The sequence below is a fragment of the Adiantum capillus-veneris genome, chromosome 20 (assembly GCF_014529385.1).
Source record: "Adiantum capillus-veneris isolate H3 chromosome 20, ASM1452938v2, whole genome shotgun sequence".
NCBI lineage: Eukaryota > Viridiplantae > Streptophyta > Polypodiopsida > Polypodiales > Pteridaceae > Adiantum > Adiantum capillus-veneris.
The window spans coordinates 25,985,370-26,010,494 of record NC_140950.1 but is presented as its reverse complement, the minus strand read 5'-3'; positions in this window follow the sequence as shown (position 1 = coordinate 26,010,494).

Below are 25,125 nucleotides of genomic sequence, written 5' to 3'. Positions count from 1 at the left end.
GTCAATTATCCAAAGAGGATAGGCAATTTACAAGTGTTAATCTTGTGCTAAAGGATATGCTAAGCGTGTACATTAGAACCAAGCAATCCAATTGGCGATGTTATCTCTCTAGTTGGAATTTGCTACCATGAAGCAAAGCATGTTGCAAGACTAAGTTTAGCCTCTTCATGTTTAAATCAGGTTCTCAACCTTGAACACCGGTTATGGTGAGGTTGTTTGTTGATGAAGAATGATATTAAGTCAAAAATTTATACTTTGCTTATTAGCTACATCGTTTAGTTACTTTCTTAGAAAGTGAAAAGAGATACTATTTTAGATACAACTTACTTGTGAAAACTTGTTTAGCATACTCAAGTGAGTTCTAAATGGAGTCTATATGTTACGATGGCCAGTTACACAAAACGGTTACAAAGGGACAACAATGTGGAAAATCAAGATGCTCGTCTTGATTCATTGAACCTCCTACTAAACCGTATTTCGATCAAATGGACAATTGGATCCATGAAGGATGCCACTGTAGAAAACATTAGTGTTCTTATAAAGATATCACCACTTTTGTTTTTGAGGATGAAAATGATTCTCCAAGCGGGGAGTAATGTTAGGTCTACAGTAAGACCGTGCATTCCAAGGGCCAGGACGCACATGTCATAAAGGGGAGTCCTATTATTAGCAGGGCCTAAATAGGGCACGATGGGGTGGTGAATTGCATGGTCTAGTCCCCTCTGTCTTACAGGGACCATCTTAAGGGGACTCAAAACATTCCTTCTTAATACAGGATCCAAGACATCACAACATTGTAGATTTTTCATTCGTTGTCTAACCGGCCTTGGATAGGTTTTGATAGCATGTTGCCTTGAAGTTTTAAACATTTAGTCACCGTTTTTCTTTTTTAAGTTAGTGAAAACATAACAATAAACTCCTTGGCTTTTCAGAATCAAAAGCATATAACCCTTCTCTACCTCAAAAATATCTTGATGCATATCTAGAGATTTGCACTAATCAAAATGTCAAGGTTGATGGGTTATACTCTTTGAGAAAGAGTAGAAGGTGAAAGACATTGAGGCAAGTTGAGGGGTGCCAGTAGGTTGAAAAGGTACCAGAGATGGTATTATTAAGTTGTCAATATCAAACCAAGATGTAGCATGCAACAAGGTGGTGGTTCCCATATAATTCAGAATATAAAATAGCAACAAAAGTAAAAGAATGTGAACAAATAACTAGATAGAAGTAGATAAGAGATATTTAGATTAAGATAAAGCTATTATAGGAAGGCTAGAAAATAAAGTTGTGATACATGTAGCTATGTACGAAACCATGGGTATTTTTTTAAATGAAAATCCTTTTTCTTGGTTTAATTATCACAAGGCTGTCTTTAGAGTACTTCCATTGTTTTGAAGATAAGCATCTCTCTCTCTCTCTCTCTCTCTCTCTCTCTCTCTCTCTCTCTCTCTCTCTTGTTGGGTTAGATGTGAAAGTGTGCTCCCTAATCACCAATGGCTTAGCATTAGGCTATGGAGGGTGGAGTCTTAGCTTAGCCATGGTGTTAGGATTAGGGTTAGAGAGATGGAGTTTAGGGTTAGGTTATGCCAAGTGCAAGAGCATAGAGAGAGAGAGAGTATAGACACACTGATAGACTTGACTTAAAAGTACAAATTCTTCATTAGAGAATATCCTTTTAAGTAGGCTTAGTGCTTTACAATTAGTGGCTAGAGAGGTTGCCTTGCTATTGGACCATATCATCATTTATCTCTTTGTAGGTTGCTAGAAGGAATTCGCATATGGTGCCACAAGTTGGGCTTACCCTAACAATCACTCCATTAAGCCAAACTTGGGGCTTTACAGAGACTTCATGTGTTATTGGGTTCATATGTTCATGTCATGGTGTACTCCTTGGCTAACATAATTCATCTACTTTATACATCATGGCAGTTCAATTTGATTCGTCACCATGGTTCAATGTCACATGATACATCATAGTAGTCCTCAATCGAATTCATCACTATGGTTCACAAGTGAGACTTAATAGGTTCACTACTTGTCCTAGGTAGTACAAATTTTTTCATTCATTCATTCATTTTTGTAAGAAGAGGTCATCATCTATGTCCTCTTCAAAAATGTCTTCATTTTGTTGTCGTTTTCATTTGTTGTTGTTGTTGTCGTCTTCTTCAACTTCATTTCATTAGCTTCATGTGTTGTTGTCTTCATGTTTTTATTTTCATGTTGATGCTGATCTTCATTGGTCCATTGTGTTGAGGATGCAATCTTTGTCTCCAATAGTGTGAAACACACATACATATCATGTGTTGTGTGTGTGTGTGTGTGTGTGTGTGTGTGTGTGTGTGTGTGTGTGTGTGTGTGTGTGTGTGTGTGTGTGCGCGCGTGTGTGCATAATGTGAGGCCTCATGAGGAAGGCATTACCATGTATCATGGTAGTGTCTAATCCCCTTACATAGGTTGGCACGATCATAAACTTGTCTTAAAAGATTGAAATGTAATTATACATTTCAAGTGTTCAATCATGTGTTTCATACATCTTGAAGTTTGCAAACATGTGGCTTTGTGCGAAGACCGTTTTTATGAAGTCACTCTTCACCTCTTGTGAAGCACCTATTCACAATCTCCAAGCTTTGATGTTCAAAGTTTCTTGAAGAAATTGAGAGTGCCCGGCTTTATCTCTTCTTGGAATTCTTCTTGGAGGCTATAGGCTTTATGGTTTTGGTGTGATAAGCCTCTAGGAAAGATCTGTAGTTGATTGAGCATGGGACAACCCCTTAAGGGGTTTGGGGAGCCCAAGGTAGACCATGAGAAAAACTTTTATGGTCAAAGGTTAAGCCTTATGGGCCTTTGTAGGCTTGTGGCTTAGGGCTCCTACCCGTGTGACCCACAGCTGGTGGACCCAGAAAAGGATCCAAAATGCCACACTGAGATGGCATTGCATCTAGATGTGTGCAAGAAGTTGCATGCAAGAATTATTGCTTGCGGAATTGAATGCCAAATTAAGCTGCAATTTACCAAATTAAGCTACAATTAACCGCCTGCTGGCTCACGTCACTCACGTCTGTCCGAGTTGCCCTCTATCCAAAATAAGGCAGCTGTAGTGACTTGGACCCCCACAAATTTTACCTGTACACTAGTAATGGTGTAATAGCCACCATGACCACCTTGTTTTCTTGTGGGAGTTTTCTTAAGATAGGATAAAGCCAAATTAGCAGGAGCTCACACACAGACACACACCTAAAATTGGGATGTAATTAGGAGGTCTTAATCTCATCCAAAAGCAATGATTAAGGACTCGTTTTGAAGCTTGAGAGAAGGCATTACACACACATGTCACAGTTCAAAAGAGAGCTTGCACAAAGAGTAATTGGAGAATTAAGATCATGCAAAATCTAGGCTAAATGAAATGAAGTTTATAAATCGATTAATTAGGTAAGGAAAGAGATTTCCCAATCAATCTAGCATGGAAAAGATGCACACTAATCAAAAAATTACGCACATACACACAATTATTAGAAGGTCACTAATCACAAATCACTTAATTAAGGAGGGTAATGACCCAAAGGTATTGCCAAGAACATGCCCAAGGTAGTGATTAGGGAGAGAGAAGAAAAATTACGCACATACACACAATTATAAGAAGGCGACTAATCACAAATCACTTAATTAATAAGGGTAGTGGCTCAGCGGTAGAACATGCTCAAGTTAATTAGCAATGCTAGTGATTAAGGAGAGAGAAGAAGGGGGATTAATTAGTCCTAGGTATGAACCGTCAGCTTTGATACCACTTGTTGGGTTAGATGCAAAATTGTGCTCCCTAATCACCAATGGCTTAGCATTAGGCTACGGAGGGTGGAGCCTTAGCTTAGCCATGGTGTTAGGGGTAGGGTTATAGAGATGGAGATCAGGGTTAGGTTATGCCAAGTGCAAGAGCACAGAGAGAGAGAGAGAGAGACAATGATAGAATCAAAAGTGCAAATGCTTCATTAGAGAATAGACTCTTAAGTAGGTTTGGTGGTTTACAATCATTGGCCAGAGAGTTTGCACCCTCTTGCTATTGGAAAATCTCATCATCTATCTCTTGTGAGGTGGTTAGAGGGCATTTCCATATCGTGCCACAAATCGGGCTTACCTAACACATCTCTCTCTCTCTCTCTCTCTCTCTCTCTCACGCGTGTGTGTCCCCCTCCCCCAAAAAAAAAATAAAAAATTATATTTGAGCTTCTTGTGTGTATACAAGTCAAAGAGGGAGATGTGATGAAGAAAGACTTGCAAAAGCACATATCAAATTTCATTAAAGCCATTCCAATATTGATATTGATTTTACTTGGTTTTCAATAACTTCTCTTTTTTTGGGTGCCGAAGGTGAAGGGAGTCTCACTAGTATCTTCTAAAACATTTATTTGGGAACATCATGTTGCATTTTAAAATGTTTTGGTCATGATGTAGTGTTTCTAACGAAAATTGGGTTCTCAAACTCCTCTCAAGCCAACCCTTTTGAACCCAACCTTATACATAATTTTAGCTACCAAAAAGACAATCTTCAAAATGAGTAGGTAAGAGTAGTGCTGCTAGTCAACTTGTCAAATGTTAGATCTCTTGTATAGCTTCTTGACCACATTGTGTTATCCCTATTGCATAGAACACGCACACCCCCTCCCCCACAAAAAAAAAAAAACAAAAAGAACACACACACACACAGACAAAACAATATCTGGTGATAAACATCATACGTATTGTGGAGTGGAGCCATCACAATCAATTAAATGTAAGTTTGAGCTCTAGCTTAAGATGAGGTTTTGTGATCAAGTCTATTTGGTACCAAATTTCTTCATGAGCTATATGGAACACTTAGAAGGTTTTTGGGGTGTCATATGACTCCTTTCATATTTCAAGGAAAACAAGCAATAGTTTGACACGCATCTTTGTGCTTCATTAGTAGAATGGAAAATCTTTAAACAAGCCCTTTTATTGACAAATTCAAGAGATTTTGGCCTTCATATAACAAAAAAACCTAGAAGATCATCTTCTATACAACCACCCTGATCTTGGGAGGGAGTAGATTGCAAAACCAATCCATTCTATTTTGCATCCAAATCACCACGTATTGTTATTTGAAACAAAGATGGAAATCCAAGAACCTTCGTGTCTTGGATAGAACATATGTTGTGGCTCAATTTGATGATATTGTGAGTCAGAGCATTGAGATTATATATGTTGTAGCTTCAAAGAGTGGGGCAACAACTAGTGCCAAAGAATGGAAACAGACAATTCTTTGCATCATCTTCTTGGGTGGTGACATTTAGTAGCTCTTTGTCTATATCTTGGTGCGTATTTGCACAAGCCCCCTTTTGGAAACAATGCCCCCTCAAGGCACATGTAGTGCTTGAGGTTGATTGCATATTCTTTTCTCAGTAAATATAAAATCTCCACTCACAATTTTCTATAGGAAGGGACTTTTTCTTAGGGTTTCTGTCGGATGCCCTCTTCCTTGCAATGTTGGCCTACCCTCTAGCTCGTGAGTGGGTTGACTCTTTGGAGGGGGGATGCACATGGCATCTGTGGTCAGGTAAAGCGAACAAGCTGGTTTTGTGGTGTGGTTTTTCACATGGTGCAAAGGATCACCTCAGGAGGGAGGCACCCTGCTACCCAGTCCCAATATGCAGCTCATCTCTCACCGCCACCCTTTTTTCTTGGATGCAATGGAGGAGATCCCTTCGGCTAGTCAATGCTACTAAATGGCACCTATGTCAAGTTAAGTTTGTGTAGGAGAGGGATGCCACAAGTAGAAGATGCATGCCAGCCCTTTGTGGGACTCTGCATTTTGTCAGGTTTGGGTCATGTAAAGTCAAGTTGGCTGATGGTCAGTTCAAAGGCAGTAGTATTGGTTCTCGATTGATCTTCTTGGTGCTCCTAAGTGTTTCTCTTGGGGGCTTGGAAGTGGCCCTACTCCTACTAGGAGCGAATCGACTCGTTAATGGGGCTTTGAACACTAGAGGCTTAGCTGCTTTAGTCACAATTGGAAAGGCGTTTGCTACAGGCTCTCAGGTTTCTAGTCCGTGTGGAGGTATGTTTTGGTCAGACATTGGTGCCAACAGTGAATGGTATGATTGTGGTGGCATCAAACCAGTCTATGGTAGCCTTAGGCAGTCGTGCCCCATCTTATTGAAGGCGCATGGATCACTTTAGCAGCCTAGCTTTTGAGACTCATCATCTTTGGCTGGTTAATGGAGGTACCTACTCTTGGATGATTTGAGGACAAGGGTAGTGAAGCTCGGCTCTCCACCCATCTGTATGCCTTTATAGGCAACCCTCAAGCTCCTTCACATTGGCCCTTGGCATTACATTATTCCCCCTTGGAAAAGTGTTTTTGTCCTAAAAAACAAAAGTGGTATAGTTCTTCTTAAGAACGCTAATGTTGTTCCAAGTGGCACCTTTTGCAAGTCGGTCCTTCCACTTAAGTGATGCTTGATGTTGCACCTGATAACAAGTACGTAAAGCATGATAGTATAAAATACGCTTTGGTTCTTGTGGCAGGTTGGAGATTGGATGAATGTTTTCTTAGACAATTTTCATGAAAACCCGGATGAGTACAAGAGTGCAGAGGTAAAGAGATTTTATAAGCCATATCCCTAACTCGCTTGAGTACTGTGAATGACCCATAGTATCTAGAATATAATTTATGTAGTGACCTAGTTGTTAGACCTTTTGAGTATTTTGGCACACGTAAAAATACCTCTTTTCCTTTCATTAAAAAAATGAACAAAAAGGAGATCTCAGTAGGCTCACTATATGTAAAACCTATATATTGTGTGCGTTCAAGAACTATTTACAAAAACCCTTAGTTACAAATTTTTACCAAGGGCCCTTTTTTTATTCAATCTATAAAATTATTTTCACGATTATTTTTTCAACACCCTTCTGTATGTGAACAATTTTCATGAAAACCTGTAATGGCTATTGCCCACACAGGAGCAATAGGCATTACGGGAATGATTACCCGCAACTACATTATATGAACATCAACGCACAGAATGACAAGAGAAGGAAGTACAAAGCACACAAACACAGAACAACCCTTGCTTCATTCATCTGTAATCCAAACACAGAGTACAATAGATGATGCCATGAATATCATAGAGATTGGTTAAGTTACATCAAAAGACAGGTATGCCCCTCCATATACAACCGCTCCTCCAGCGCAGATCGGGAACAGTGCACACACTCCTGTCCCATGATATCCTATGAAGAACTGCCGCTCCGACTGCCGCATACCGCATGTCTCCTGACTCCTGATCCGCAGTGTCCAGACCTCCGCAGGACCGCATGTGCGGCTAATGCCGTAACACCTGGCACGCACGGTGGATTGCGCGAACCCACAATCAGCCCCTTCGGTTGGAAGGTCCCGGTGGTTGCTCTACACCCTGCTCTGGTGAAGAGGAAACATCAATATAGCCAAAGCCCCAAAAATCTGCAGTTGGGCTCAATAGACCTCATCCAAAAGACGTGGATCTATCTCAATTTGTTACGGCCAAGCAGCCCGAGGAATAAACTGCATTGGCAAGGAGATAGATTGAGGCGACTGTGGCAGAGGAGCAAGAGGTGTATGCAAGGGATAATAACGAGTAAGGTAGCGATTAAGAGCAGCCCAAAATGGAGGGCAAGGTGGGAGACTGAGAGAAAAGGAATGAGATAAGGTATCCACCCAAAAACAGACCCTGCGCCTCTCCTTACGAAATTGACGAATCATTTTCTCCAAACAAGAGACATGAGCCTGGGCTTCAGCACAATCCTCTGTAGCTTGTGCCCAATCAGCAACATCAAAACCCTCTGGAACAACACTCTTACCTCTGTCAGTGTTGGATGACTCAGGTTGGTGCACCACAACCTGCTGAGCGGGTGGCTGTGCTCCCACCTCAGCAGCCAAGCGTGTGCTCCAGCTTTGTAATTGATTATCTAAAAAAGTTCAGAGATCCTCTTGCATCTCCACTGCCAATGCATCCAAATCAGTTATGTTGATTATTACATCGCCAGGGTGCGAGGTTAAGTAAGAAGCTAGGCTATGCTATGTTCTCAACTGAAGAAGTTCTTGTTGAATAGACCTTACAAACTCAGCATTAGCCCCTCTTAATCTTTGTATTTTTGCCCCTTGCTGGCGAGTAGTGGCAGTCAGCTGTTCATTCTGAGTGTTTAACTCGTCAATCCGAGTCTGTGAAGTCGCTACCTGCGCTTCCAGCTCATTGACTTGTCCCTCTGTGGCTGGGGCTGGCCAGGCCGCACGAATAGACTCTACAAGTCTTCTCAAAAATGTGTCGCATGCCTGTAATTGGTCAGCAGGGGTCGTTGATGCCGTAGTCTCCCAGGGTAGCGCTGCGGGGAGAATACCTCCCATCGAGGCAGCAGCATTCGTAATACCCGACATTTCCGGTTGAGCGGGGACGTCCGCAACCGCAGAGCTCATCCGCAAGGGAGTCGTACTGCTAACTCTTTCCTCCATTTGGCGGCGCCAGCGAGCCACCGCAGAATCTTCCGCAACAGGAGATTAAGTTGCTGGAGGTGGTGTTGAAAATTGCTGCTCCGCACGACCGCGCTTGCAGCTTGTTGATCCTGCACCTGCAGTGGCCATCTCCTGGGCTCCAGAGGATACCACTGCCGTTGATGAACCAGGCAATTCCACAGTACCCACCTGTTGCTGATGTGTTTCCCTCTCCGCCGGCACTGCCAAGCTTTGTGTTTGCGACAGAGGAGGATTAGTGCCTTGGACCACCAAGCGATCATCTTCAAAGTGGCAAAGAGGACGCAGGGCGAGAGGAAACACTTCTCTCAAAGGAAAGATCAATTTGAGCAGTTGGCCCACCTTTGTATTGGTTGGGGTACCCCTCCCCAACTGTGCCATCACTCGTTGGAACTTCGCCAGCAGTCGCTCTCTGACCACTGCTGCCCAAGCTACTGGCCCAAAGTTGGTTGAATGCAACACATTTCTAGCTCGGGTCGAAATAGTATACGTTTTGGCCTGTAGCCAAATCGCCTCAAGGAACCACCGATATGCATCCCTGGTTGCCACATCTGACAACCCTGACAGTTTATACTCCCCTTTGACCTTCCAGCCAAATTCCTGCTCGACATCTGCAGCAGGGATCACATGGGAGGCTCGCACCACGCCATCGTTGGGTAAACAGCAACATCTTGAGATTCTTTCTGCTGTCAACTGTATCTGTTGATTGTTGAGGACCACCATATCCCCAGCCGCGAGTTGCTCGATCAAACGTGCTGCCTGCGGGTGCACTGGGATTCCTTGCCAATCCAGGTTGGCGAACACACGTAGCCGCAAGTCTTGCAGCCATGCGTCCACTCGTCGAAGCGCGAGCTGCTGCACGGGAGTGAAAGGGACACATTGCAGAAGAGAAGCTGTCATGGTGGCGATGAGATGCAGGAGCAGAGAATAAAACACTAAGAGCGCGCGACACACAACACTAGAGAACCACAATAAAAAACGTCTGCATGCAATAGTAACCCTTCCACAATGAGTTCCCAAAATAGGGCGATCCACGGTGTCGCAACCATCATAGATCTTTTCCCGCTTCCCAAGATTGCATGCAAAAGAATCCCCAATCATGATTGAGGCGGCTTTCAGCTCTTGTACCGCAGCAAAGGGGCACTGAATCGTGGTAGGTAGAACATAATTGCGCAGTCTGAAACCATTGACAGGCACAGAAATAACCTCCCCCGGCAAATCCGCCAAATAAAAAGAAATAGCCCGCATGCTTGAAAAATCCAAAATGGTCCTGACCACCTTAATTTAAGCTTCCCCGGCATCTTCCCGAGATGGGAATTGAAGACAAGGACCAACTGTCCTCGAACAAATTGCCGTGCTTTTGGGCGATCCAGCCATTTTTTTCGCCTAGACTGCAGATCCTGTAGCACCGCAAATCTCTGCAGCCGATCTTCGTCCAGTTCCTGCAAAAAATCCAATCAATAAATCACGGAATCCTCCGAAAGAAGCCGATCCGCAATCAACATCCGCAAACTCGGAATCACATGCTCCACCGGAGTGATTGCCTCCATGCCAAATGCTAACTTAAAAGGAGTTAATCCTGTTGCCACTTTGTAAGCTGTCCGATAAGCCCATAAGGCAGAAGGAAGTTTCACATCCCAATCCGTTCTATTCATATTCACTAACTTTGTCAAAATTTGAATCAATTGTTTATTGGTTGATTCTGCTTGCCCATTCGCCGGAGGATAATATGGAGAAGATTTCCTGTGCAATACAAAGTAAAACCGCAGCATTCTCTCCATCACCTTATTCAAAAAATGACTTCCCCGATCACTAACCAGCTCAATAGGGCAGCCATATCTAGAAAAGATATCCTTATATAAGCATCCCGCCACAGAAATTGCAGTGTTTTCCCTCAAAGGCCATGCCTCCACCCATTTGGTAGCGTAATCCGTGGCTGTCAAGATATACTTATTCTCTGTGTGAGTTGCCACTGGTTTAAAAGGACCAACAAATTCCAAACCCCACTTTTGAAAAGGCTCCAAGGGCAAGACTGGCTGAAAAGGCATTCTCGACCGTTTGGTAGGTTGCCCCAAAGGCTGACACACATCACATTGTTGCACATAGTTTCTCGTATCTTGAAACAATGTGGGCCACCATAATCCTGATTGGAGAACCTTTCTAGCTGTAATTAGTGCTGCAAAGTGACCTTCGGCAATACCCGTATGTACTTCCTCTAGGACTGCTTCCTGCTCCTGTGGTAGCACACATCGGAGTAACACCTCTGCCACCGTGCCATAATAGAGCTTCCCCATAATGATCTCGAAATTCCAGCTTCTAATAGCCATACGTTTCCTCGGATGGCTGGTCAAGAAGGCATGTCGCCGCTGTCGAGAAAATGAAACATCTCCTCATACCATGTCCATGGAATGCTCCGAATGACCCTTACCTGACTCGGGACGGTAATATCTTCTGCAGCGACTCCTGTTAGAAACAGAGATGCATCCAAAAATTCATCAATGACCCCCGTCGGCGGCTCTCCAGAGTCTAGCCGGGATAGGTAGTCAGCCACCGCATGCTGAGCCCCTGGCCTGTGTGTGACCTCAAAGTCAAATTCCTGCAACAGAAGCACCCATCGGACCAATCTTCCCATCAAATTCTGTTGCCTTACCAGGTATAACAGAGCCGAATGGTCCACATGGAAGAAAAACCGTCGGCCCAACAGATAGTGCTGGAATTTCTTCACTGAATAAATCATCCCTAAACATTCCCTTTCCGTTACTGAATAATTTCTTTCTGCAGATGATAATCGTCTACTGGCATAATAGACCGGTCAGAACCATCCTTGACTTTGTTCTTGCATCAACACACTACCAATAGCGCGATCTGAAGCATCCACGAACACATGAAAATCCTGCCCCCAATTCGGTGCCAGCATAATCGGAGCTTTGGAGAGCTGCAGTATTAATCTTCGAAAAGCCAAATCACATTCCTGTGTCCATTCGAAATCTATAGCATGAGCTGCCTATGTAATCGGGATTGCCAAATGCGCGACAAACCGCAAATGCCTCCCATGCCATCAAGTTTGACCCAGGAAAATATGGCACTGTTTCTGATTCCTCGGTGCAGGCGCTTCCATAATTGCGGCAATTTTATCCGGATCCACAGAAATGCCGTCTTCAGAGATGATATGCCCCAGGAGCCTGCCACTACGAACAGCAAATGCACACTTTAAAGGATTCAAACTGAATTTTACCTCTCTGCATTTCGTAAAGCATAACCGTAATTGTTGCAAATGCTCCAATTGTGCTCCAAAAACACTGAGATCATCCAGAAAAATCCTCAAAAAATCCGTCAAGTAAGGCCCAAAGATTTGAAACATATCCCGTTGAAAAGTGGAAGGTGCATTCCGTAATCCAAACCACATTACCGTGCAGGCAAATACTCCCCATGCGGTAATAAAAGTTGTTTTTGGTTGATCGCGCAATGCCATTCTGATTGGATTATATCCACTAAAGCCATCCAGAAAAGTATACATCTCATGTCCTGCTACATCATCCAAAATGGAATCCAAAAACGGGAGAGGAACAGGATCTGGAACAGTAGTGGCATTCAATTTCCGGTAATCCACACAAATTCGGATTTGCTTATTTTTCTTTGGTACTACCACAATTGGAGAAATCCATTCCGGATTATCAATAGGGGTAATAAAACCCACTTCCAACAGGCGATCAATTTCCAATTTAACTTGCTTTGCCACATTCGGATTCATCCTGTACGAATGCTGCTTCACGGGCACCGCATCCGGTTTCAGATTGATCGTATGCTGATAAAACTTAGGATCCAATCCCTGCATGTCCGCATATTCCCATGCGAAAACATCCTTAAACTCTATCAGTAATTTGATCAAATCATCTCTAAAACTTGCTTCCAACTGCTTATTAATGTATATGGGTTGCGACTCTGCTTGCTCCCCAAGAAAAACCTTCTCTAATTCATCTTCCTTAACCCTTGTAATTTTTTCCATTTGCACCTCAAACGCTCGTTCTTGATGAATCACGTCCTCCAGTGACTCAGGACTTGGAAGCACCTATTGTTGGGGCTCCCCTATTCCTCCTGGAGTTCCTGAAACCCCCACCGAATGCCCTTTCGGAATCAGAGAAATATCCACAAGGTATAGAGAAACCAAATCCGGATTCGCTTTGAGAAATTGTTCCTCTTCATCCTCTTCTAATCCTTCCACCATATTAATTTTTTCTGCTATCACCGGCCATGCTGCCTGAACTGGTTGTCGGCATGTTCCCAACATCACACGCACTTTTCTTTTACCCTTCTTTACTGTAAGCATATTTGCTTCCCAATTATGTTTTACCCTCGCTTGTCGTAACCAGGGTCTCCCCAAGATAATGTGATAATCCTGATTATGATCTTCAATATTCAAAACTACTAAGGAAACAGCAAAGGACAAGCTCGCTACATCCAAAACAATACCCCGAAGTAAACCCACTGGTTGCACTCTTCGCTGATCTGCCATGTGGACTACAAAGGGTGCAGGCTCCCAATCACTCAGACCAAAACGCTCACACGCTGCTTGGGTGATAATGTTTACCCCCGCTCCTCCATCCAAGAGTACCTTGTCAATGTATGTGCCATGGTATCGAACTGAAAGTTCCGGAATACGGGTATCCGTGATCCTATTCGCCGGCAACGGGGCTGAATCATCATCCTTGCTTTCAACCTTCCCAATGGCGACTTCCCTCAGCTCAGTGGCCGTTTGTCGTAGCAATGCATTATGGAAATTCGGGACCAATTTCAGTAATGAACCCAGAGGTACTTGAATTGGTGACGTGAGAACCTCTTTCCAAACTGAATTCCACTCCTCATGTTCTTTAATATCACCCTTAATTCCAGCTTTCCCTTCCCTTATTTCCAGGCCTACAGTGGTTGGCATAGTCGATGGTCCTACTGTCTTTACTGGTGGTGCGGATTGTGGAAACCAGGACACGGTCTTTTTCCGCACCTCTTTCTGAGCCGTCCAATCCGGAATTTCCACATCGGGAATTGGAACCACATTTTTACCCGATCGCGTGATTAATGAAACCGCTGGGTCAGACTCCTCTAGTCCTTCCATCTGAACCATAGCCACACTAGGCTGTTTCCCTGCAGCGCATTTCTGCTTTTTCCGATCGTATTCCATAGCTTCAGTACACTCAGATCGCCAATGACCATCCCCCAAACAAAAAAGGCATGTCTTGGGGCGATTAGGATCTCGGCCACCTCTTCCGCGGCCTCGTCCTCCCCCTTGACCCCGTCCTCCTGCTTGACCTTGCAGAGGCGGCTCTGGTGTATGAGCATGAGCCATCGCCACAGCAGGCTCTTGTCCCTGCCCTATCTGTGGTTGTTGCCAGGTATAAGAGTCCCCTCGTCTCCGACGACCCCGGCCATTGAAATAACATTCCACTGTATTATGAGTATTGGTCGTGAAAATCGCACACCACTTCTGATTCATTGCACATTCCTGAGTAGCATGGCCTGGATTCCGACATTGGGTACACCAAATTTCCTTCAGACTTTTAGCCACTGCAGCCGATTCCGTCGATCCGGAGGATACACCTTTCCCGTGACGCTAGGATTTTTTCCGTGGTGTCTCTTCCGATTCTTTTCCCGAATCGCTGTTGCCTGAGTCCGAGGAATCAGATCCTACGGATTCCGACTCCGAACTATCACTGCCACTGTCCTGTGACTTCCAATGAGATTTCTTTCTATCTTTCTTCTTTGACTTCTTTGGATGTTCCGTATCCTCTAAAGCCTCTCCTGCTACTACAGCCCTAGCAATTACAGTATCCAGTGGAGTAGTTACCTTATCCACTGTCGCCATAGACGTTCTGAGATCCTTGTTGAGCCCCCGCAAAAAATATTCATTCAGTACTTCTGCTGTCGGTCTTTGTGCCTGAGGTACCCTCTGCAAAAGCATCCGAAATTTTGCAGCGTAATCCTCCACTGGCAATGTCTTCTGCCGGAGCGTTCGAAGCTTCTCCAAATGTTGAGGGACTGTCTTTTCCGTTTGAAACCTTCATAAAAATGCTATAGATCCGTCAGCATACGTCTGGAAATGATCATCAGGATATTCGGATAACCATTTCACAGCTTTCCCTAGGAGTGTACTAGATTCAAATACTGACTGTTGATGGAGAGAAATCACCACCCCAGGATGATTCAATCCATAAGCTTTATTGAATTGGCGTAAATGTGCATCCGGGTCTTCACTCGAAAGACCTCGAAACCGACTATACTTAATCTGAGGATGAGCCATCACTCCTTGCCCAACTGTTCCTCCTCCCCCCAGAAAAAGCTAACGAGCACTAGGAGGTGGGGACAGTGGCGGAGATACTCCCGGACTGCTTACCGGAGACGGTGGTGGAGCAACCTGTGTGGGTGAGGGTGAACATACGACATGAGGACATGACTGACTGCGCGGAGTACGTCTCGCTCGCCGCAACCTCCTACCACGCACCGGGCTTGGTGATAGAGATACAGATTCCTCAATCTACGGTGAAGAAAAAACAAATTCATCTGAACCGCCTCTCCTCCGACGTCTTCCTACAATTGGAACCACAGGGTCAGGCGGACCCTGCGACCTAGTGCGCATGCATATTCATCGCAGGCCGTTCATCATGCATCGTGGTCGCCATATGTAATGGCTATTGCCCACACAGGAGCAATAGGCATTACGGGAATGATTACCCGCAACTACATTATATGAACATCAACGCACAGAATGACAAGAGAAGGAAGTACAAAGTACACAGACACAGAACAACCCTTGCTTCATTCATCTGTAATCCAGACACAAAGTACAATAGATGATGCCATGAATATCATAGAGATTGGTTAAGTTACATCAAAAGACAGGTATGTCCCTCCATATACAACCGCTGCTCCAGCGCAGATCGAGAACGGTGCACACACTCCTGTCCCATGATATCCTATGAAGAACTGCCACTCCGGCCGTTGCATACCGCATGTCTCCTGACTCCTGATCCGCAGTGTCCAGACCTCCGCAAGACCGCATGTGCGGCTAATGCCGTAACAAAACCCGGATGAGGACAAGAGTGCAGAGGTAAATAGATTTTATAAGCCATATCCCTAACTCGCTTGAGTACTGTGAATGACCCATAGTATCTAGAATATAATTTATGTAGTGACCTAGTTGTTAGACTTTTTGAGTATTTTGGCACACGTAAAAATACCTCTTTTTCTTTCATTAAAAAAATGAACAAAAAGGAGATCTCAGTAGGCTCACTATATGTAAAACCTATATATTGTGTGTGTTCAAGAACTATTTACAAAAACCCTTAGTTACAAATTTTTACCAAGGGCCCTTTTTTTATTCAATCTATAAAATTATTTTCAAGATTATTTTTTCAACACCCTTCTGTATGTGAAACTATGAGAAAATATAGAATAAAATAATCCCTACAGTGGGGGGTGCATCTTACAAACTTTTGGATGCCACTATAATGAAGGGTTAATTCAAAACCCCTTATTCACATTTTGCAATTTGGAATTAAACCATCCTTTGTTCTTTACAAACTTACAACTTATTAAAAAATTGGATTAAAATCCCTCCCTTGTAAATGTAAATGTGCAGATTTAGTAGGAATAATACACCCTCACATTGAGCCCTTGTGAGATACCTAAAATTGAAGTTTGAAGAGAAGATATTGGGTAATAGATATGATATTCTAGATATGCTAGATAGAGGGATATTTTAAGAAAAACAATGATTACTTGAAGTCTTTGCTATGAACGGGATCCAGGAAGACTGGTATTTTTTGAATAGGGAGTATATGAAATCAATGGTTTTCCATATTATCCAAGAGGTTTTGAAGGGTACAAAGAGCTTAAGAGAGGACTTTTAGGGTGAAACAAGTTCAAAGGGCTCGTCAAGGTCTTAAGGGTTCCAAGGGTTATAAAGGTTCTAAGGGCTATGATCCAAGAAATTCTTTGTTGATCAAATGCCTATGTTCAATAGAGACTAAGTTTTGGAGTCTCCCATTTGATCCTAGAGGAGGCTTTGGGATCACAAAGGATGCACTTAATTCTACAGGTTACCATGAGGTTGGCACATGCCGAAGGAGGTGTGGGTTCAAAGGGAGTGGAAGTCGTGTTGCAATACAAAGGCTTATTATGAGGTTTCATCTTTGTATGATCGAGTGATGTCTGTGGAGGTGTTTGTGTTGGAGTGAGAAAAGAATCTTTTAAGTATTTTTGAGAGAAAGGCCTTGGACTTTTCAGACTATCGTCTCTTGGAATGCAGTGATTGTAGGATATGCCCAACATGGTAGTGGGAAGGAATCTTTGGGTTTTTTTCTTCCACACCATTGTTAGAAGGGGGCTATCACAGAACATGTTTTCCTCTGCAATAATTAGTGGACACCCAACAAAGGAAGGCAACCCAAGGGTCACTCAAGGGATCTCATAAGCCTTGGACCAAATATATGGCCTCTCAAAAACTTGATAGAGGTTTGGTAATGTGAAAATAAGGGAATGAAAAGCATGAGGAAGCAATCATATAGCAAAGGGAGGAGGCACCATGGAGTTTTGTGCTAATCATAGCTATACCAAAGGCCGATTGGCTCTAGATTTTTCCCTTTGGCCCTCCTTCATTGTATTGATTTTAAGAATTCCCCCATCTTTAGTACACAAATTAGTGATTGTTGTTTGGTTATTACGCTTCTGCCATAGTTTATGATGCATCTTCAATAAACCCCCAAGAGAAAGAATGCACATCATTGGGGATAACATTATAGCTTTCCACTTATTATGTCCTTTTCATTAACAACAAACTCTTTTGCAGTTGGCACATGCACTATCTCATATTTAGCTCTGGCAATCTGTACAAAAAAATGCTTGGTGGCTATGAGTTTACAACCGCTTTGTTAGTCAAAATCTAAAGTTGACAAAATTTTATTGCGCTTTTGACAATTTTTTTTGCTTTACTTGCAAAATCCACAAATCAAGTCCAAATTCAATTTTGAAAAGACCACCAGGCTCTTTGTGACTAGCTCTAGCTATGTTACAAGTCTCGCCTCAATCTATGACAAAGGAAGATGGATCACAATTCATGTCCCTTTGTTTCAAAATGTGATGAGACTTGGTACACATCTTTTCCTTGTCTATCGATCCTAGTTATGTGCTTTTTGTGTGATTTGGAGAAATTTAGAAGTCAACCCCTAGGTTTGCTTGGTGGTTTTTCGTCTTGAAGTTCTTTTGTCACCTTTTGACCACGTTTTGAACTTTCTTGTCCTTCTTGCTTTCAGAAGTTTTATTCACAATGTTCTCTACTAAAGGCTAAACTAGATATGGTCTCTGTCCAGAAAATAAAAAAAGGTATATGGATCGTGGTCCATGTTCCATCAGATCTGGAATCCAAATTTGGCCCATTGGTTACTTATCATGTGAATAGTCTACTCCCAAAACTTTTTTGGATTTGGACAACTTTTTGCCAATCAAAAGAAAATATTTATGTTTTCTTTGTGGTTTTTTAGCTAGCTTTAGATATTTACCTATTTTGACCAACTTTTTTTCACTTTTTGCTATTGTGCCTTTTGGGAAAGGTGTTTCAAATGGTATCAGCTACCTACTGGTCAAATCTCGGTCCCAAATGATGATCAAGATCCATGTTTGACAACATTTTGGAATGAAGTTTGGTCAGTTGGTTCTCTATGTCTTGTAGAGACTAAGTCCCAACTTTTTTTAAATTTGGATCACTAAAAGTTGGAAATCCCCAAATTTTTGTCAATTTTCCAAGATATTGCCAGTTTTGTCAAATTTTTTGAGTTTGAGTGTAATTTTTAGTGTCACTTTCACTTCAAAATTGTGGATCATGTTGCTAGGAAGCACTTCCAGTCCAGTGGTATAAATTTTTGGTCAAAAAATCATAGAGGTACATGGATCATCATCCATGTTCCTCCAACAAATAGAGTGAAATTTTTTAGTTTTCTTCTTGTGAGTTTTGTGGTTCCTTTTTGCACAAATTTTTTAGTTTGTTTTTGGTGTCTCTTTCACTTCAAAGTTGTGGATCTTGTTGCTAGGAAGCACTTCCAATCCAACAGTATCAATTTTTGGTAAAACTATCATAGAGGTATATGGATCATGATCCATGTTCCTCCACTAAATAGGATAAAACTTTCCAATTTGCTTCTTGTGAGTTTTGTGCTCCCTTTTTGCACCAAATTTTTAGGTTTGATCATCTTTCAAGCTTTAACCATCAAATATCCCAGTTTTTAGTATAGTCTCTTTTGCCAAAATATGGTTTCTGACAGTTTTTGTTGTGAACTTTTCAGCCCAATTTGATGGCAGCAATTACTACTTACCTTACTCCTAGGTACTGAAATGAATCTATGAACAAAAATAGACAAAACAATGAAATTGGAAGGTGAAATGGGTAGTAGAACAATACTTTCAAAGCATCGAGAAAAATGCAGAATGAAATGCCTTTCATATCTCACCCACAACAAGGATTTTATATTTGCGAACTTCTGTTTTTGAGCTTTTGCTATTGAAACATTATTTTTGAGATTTTTAATGCTTGTATTAAAATAATGATATCTTAAATTATTAGTGTGGTGCGAGAAAAATCTACACTATATTGGCACATTGTTCTAAATAGCCACAAGTACCCCAAGTTGAGCCGTATGATTTCTAGCTGTTTAATTAAGAAAAAGGTTGATGAATTTTCCCAGGAGCACAATGGAGATTGCATTTATGAGCTAGACCCTATGTCGGACAGTGTCCCCAAAATATTAGGAATGGATCAAAAGTATGATGGCCATTGTTGGGTTAAGCTTGCTCATTCCAGAATGAGGTATCCACCTATACGCAAGAGAAGTAAATGTGGCGGATATCTTGTTTGCAAAAATATATTGTGCTCGATCAATGCGATAAACCAACGGCCAAATGAGATAGCTTGGATAGGCAAATTGCTAACATCAATTACGTCAGTTGATATGTTGAGCTCCAAAAACGGAACACTATGGTGCTTCCACTATGGTCAGAGTCCTGTTTTGCTTGGAGAGTGTTCCTGTGTTGTCTATTAATTTCTCATTGAATACAACTAGACCCGATTGTTCATCCACATTGGAATTCATAACCACCCTGTCACAAAAGGAGTTTGCGATCGGCAATACAACAGACGAGAGAACTTGTGTCTCGTGTGGTGTCTAAAACACCAATGATTGGACCTAGGCATTTGCAATTGCATATTTCAAAGGAGAGTGTAATGGGACGGTTGTTTGAGAAAATAGGGAGCAACTAAATAGCAATGATCTCCTCTCTATATTGGAGAAGATGCGACCATTAATCCATACACAACGGTGTTGTTTTATTTTCTTGTCTCCAAATCTATTACACGTCCTCTTGGCTGACATGCATGTATGTAATATTAATCTCAGGTTTAAACACTAGATGAGAGAAGCAACTACTACCCGCATTAGAGTCAATGTGGAGTCCCAATAGATTTGGATGAAAAACAATTGCGGCTGTAGGTTTTTCCATTATATGCTATTTCTAGGACAATCAATAGACCGTAATAAAAGATGTCACGTTTTCAAAATTTCGATCAATGGACGTGGATCTCATGTTGAGCTAGTAAATAGAATGCGACAAGATGGGAGTGGAGACTTGTGGAGAAGCAGGGTAGTGGGGTGGACAACAATGGTAACACATGTCTATGATCATGTATAAGGCCTGCAAAGACAACTTCCAAATTCTTCTTCTTTCCTTTGTAGCATTGATCAATCATTTATCATTGCACGATTCAAGAAATGCAAACAATCCATCAGTGAGATGAAGGAAGAAGACACGCGGATGTTCTAGGAAATGATGAATGCGGTGTTGTTGGATAGTGGTCATTGTCTATTTGATTTTAGAGGATTCATGGTAGATGAAGCTGGAGAAAATTTAAAATCTATTTGAATTGTATTCAACGGAGGAACTGACAAAGTTATGGAAGGAAGAAAATTCTCATGCTTGTTTCATTGGGAGCAAAACTTGCACATGCACACCATGCAATACATGCATAAAAATTTACAGGATGAGCACAAGCGTATGTGTGAATTATGGCATTGTGCAAGAAGCGAGGAAGAGGCAACCAGCTTGTACAAGAGCTTGGTGGGCTTTTGGAAAAGTGTTCAATTGTAACTTGTTGCAAATGGATTGTTGGCTAAGTTGGTGGCATGTACGGTACCCTCGATGGAGAAAACACTTTGCTCGGGTAAACATTGCCAAACAATTTTTAAGGAAGTCCTGTATTTTAGTGTTCAAGTGCAATCTATTAATAAAATTATGTTGTAGGAAGTGGATGATTTGGCATACATTCCGACTACAAACCTTGCTAAACAAAGCACGCGAGTTGGCTTGGTGGGTAGGGAAACAAAGAAATGTTGAGCTTGTACGATGCATGCGTGTTTGATCTATCAGATGCTTTGTTACAGAGTGTGAAGATGCTTGAATTTGTTGAGGGTAGATATCATCGAACTAGACCTTTTCTCTCCACCCTCGAAGGTGTTTGAGGTCTTGGGACTGAGGCTTGGGATAGTTAATTCTTTCTTCAAAGTTTATGTTATGCTCGTGATGCATGAAGCTTTCCATGTTCATTGCATCACACCTAGGTCACAAGGAATACAGAGATTGTATTGTAACAAGTCTCTCTTGATGGGAGAAATCATAATACAAATGCCTATTGGAGGGGGGACCGGCTCCACATAAATCCGGTTCTCAATTGTTGTAATGTTCTCTAAATCTTCTCTCTTGCAAAAGTATTGTTCACGCCAAGTTAACTAAATGCTATATTTATGTTTCTAACTTCATTTATGTTCACCCGCTATGCTCACAAAGCAATTTCTCAAAAGTAAACTCTTTAATTTCTGCTACTCTCAAGTTAATAGGCCAATTCCATTACAATTAGGGTCAAGACAAGTGTAACAAAGGTGATCTTGCTTAGCCTTCAAACACAAAAAATTATCCCTTCTTTGCTATGAATTTATGGACCTTGGTTCATCTTTAGGAAGAGGTCTATTGATCTCATTGATAGAAGTGAACTCTGGTTTTCGCTTCCTACCAATAGATAGTTCAATTTCAATAGGTCTAGCCACATCAAGGACATCTGTAAAATTTATAATTTGTAGACTCTAAAGTTTGGTCTTCAAAGGGTTGTGTAAACATGACACAAATTGTGCTACTTTGACTTCTTGAGTCATTCGGGCCGGAGCGCACTTAATAAGGGTCAAGAAATGTTAATAGTATGACTCTAAATTTTTGGTTCCTTGAGTACGATCAAAAAGCTCATTCATGCGATCGGAGTGATAGACCTTATTTTGATAATTCTTCTTTAACTATGCTTTAAGATAATCCCAAGTGGTTATATTGGGATTCATAGTATTCTCATCACAATGATCCTTCCACCAATGCTTGGCCATCTTTTCAAGTTTAAACTTGAATCAAGACCTAGGTATACCATAACTTTAAAACCATAAATGACTAAGCAAAACCACCATACCCTATGTGAAATCGATCAGTCTACCCATTCACATCCGCTCCTACTAAACAGATAGAGAGAATTTCACTTTGCAAGGAGCGAGACAAAATACCTCCAACTTACCTGAGCCAATTATAAAATGAGACCGCTTCGCCTCCCTCCATGAATTCAAAATCATACTAGCAGGTGGTAGAAAATTAACACTAACCATACCCGTTCAAGCACCATGCCTCTTTGGTGCCACACCGAGTGTTCAGGCCAAGCCAAGGAAAGATCCCCAATGCATTACTCGGGTAGTTTATTCAACCCCCAATGCACTAACTATGTAGATGAGCATAACAAAAATAAGAAGATCTAAGCAGCACCCACGATTCAACAAAGCCATAGGTCATTGACCCTTTCATCTAAGGCTAAGCAATGTAGATGATCATAATCTTGTATCGACACTACTATAAGAACATAACACATGAATCCAATCAAAATAGCATCTTGCATATACAATCAGGCTATAAAGGGTCTCTAGCCTTACACGTATGAAATAAACCATCCAAAAAACTTCATAATCCAATCCAAAAACATAAATCATAATCCAATCCTCATCACATGGGTAAGCACTCCGTCCTACTCTCGGTGATGCACATCCATCCTGCAAAACCACTTTAATATATAATAGCATTTTGGTAGCATAACCAATACCAAAACAATAATCCAAGAGACATGCTGGATTCCACAAACAAAACCATAAGGGATCTTCAGCCCTTGACCATAAACCATACTTCTTTACTGAACGGACTCCCAAACTTGGGATTTTGGCTATACATGCTACATTCAAATTGAGCCAACACACATGGACCTTAAAGAACGAATTTTTTAGTATGCAAAGATGTTTGACCAGTAGCTAAACATAATCTCAAATCACCATTTTGGAAGCTTTTAATCATATGTAAATTATGTGCCATGACCGCACCCCACCCTCTTTACACATAGAGCTAGTTTTTACCTAGAAGGGTAGAAAGCAATACACACATACACATGACACATCCACATATTTCTTCTAGGCTTCTATGCATCATAAAACATCATCACATCAATCCAATCATGATTGAAATAGCCCCCTTACTTTGATCAACCTATCATAATTTCACATGTAGGTACAAAACAATTTTTCACTATTTTTGGATGCACACATGACATGAGAGTGTTTGACCTCATACCCATGTATCAAGCTCAACACTAAAACATAGACTATCACCTTGTCCCATCAGTTTACTCATATGTGACTCAAGCTAACAACCTTGACACAAAAAGAAAGTTGTTTTATGCAAAATTATCCATACAGTTTGGGTTGGCTAACCATACATCCACACATAATTTTATGGACATCAAACACATGAAAGCAGCTCACCAAAACAAACAATAAAAGATATATGAATCTCACATCAAATCTCACTCTTAGGTAGCACCCCTACACGTATAGGTAATCCCGTACAAAGAACGATTAATAACTCACACTCATAAAGTGGTAATGGTTATCTAAATACATTTATTAGCATGTTTAATCAAGGTCTTGATTTGCTAAGTGGGTTTTTCCATCCAAAAACTCTATATAGTGGCTCTGTAAGGAGCCTAGGATCCAAAATATTGACTAAGGGTAGTGGGTAGCAAGCTCTAATTTAACCATAACTCTTCATTCAAGAAAAATTTTCACATAACACATAGAAAATAAAATTCTTCAAATCATGTGGTTAATCACTTGATTCCTAATGATTTAAGAGATACGACCAAAACAGTGTCCCTACCGCCTAAGTGACGTGAAAGCAAAGAGTGCTTTCACGTTTTAGGTATCTACGTGATCATAAACACATTGTATCTATATATTATTGTGCTAAACACAATGAAACAAGCATGGGGAATCCTTATGTAGGTCCAACAAGCTCATACATGCCTATGCACACTGAAAAGCAACCACCAAGAGCGTAGTTTTTCTACATGTGACAAAATCAGGTGTAGAGAAAGAAAAAAATGTTGACTATGGAGTTTAGTGCTTCTTCCCGTGAACAAGTAATGCTTTTTGTGATCCAAATTCTTTTTACTTTGCCACAAGAGAGAGGTGATGAGAGCTAAGTAAAGGATTCTACCATGAAGTTGATGTATAGTGCGTACATCGTGGAAAGAGAAGAGAATATAGTTGTGAGGTCCCCAACCCCGAGAAGATTGGGGCGACTTGATAGATGGCCTTCCTTTATTCTCCACACGCCACAAGCCAGGTCGATAAATCTAGGATTCTAATGAAGCTGTTTCCTAACATAAAGATGAAATCCCATTGACATATTTAGAATCCATAAACAATGTCTTTTTCCCCACGTTTAAGAGGCACGACCGCCATCCATAAACCATAAATATGATATGAAACTTGGTCTAAACTAAATAGTAATTTTATGTCACGTAGATTTGGGCCATATCGACTCTTGGAACAATGAGTCTCTAATTTCACTTCTCTTAATAAGAGGGAGTGGAGAGTTTCTCAACTAATTAAGACCACCCATCCTTGACTGGCAACATGAGCCAACCACCACTGTACACCCCACACTCACACTTTTCACCACACTGTTTAACATATACAAACAGTTCCTTAATTAATTCCAAACACACGTTCTTTTATACAGCCCTTTAAACAATACCAAAAAAAATCAAACAAGGCCTAATGAAGACAGCCTTATTATTCAACAAAAATAACTTTTCCAATTTCTCATGAGTTACCGCTACCCGCGGACTTTCACTGTCTAACCAACAGAGTCTTTGCAAAGGATTTATTCGCTAACCACGGATTGCGCAACCTTCCCATCTCACTAACCGCGAGGCATCCCGCTACCCGCAAGGCATCTTGCTAACCGCCAGGCATCCCGCTACCCGTGAGGTATCCCGCTAACTGCGAGGTATCTTCCTAACCGTTAGGCATCCCGCAAGGCATCCCGCTAACCGCGAGGAACAAAAGAGAGCCGATAACCTCAGCTTAACCTTCGTTAACCGCGGAATCATCTCGCTGTCCGCGAGAAAAAAGAGATATTCTTTTAACAATTCTTCTCTTTAAATG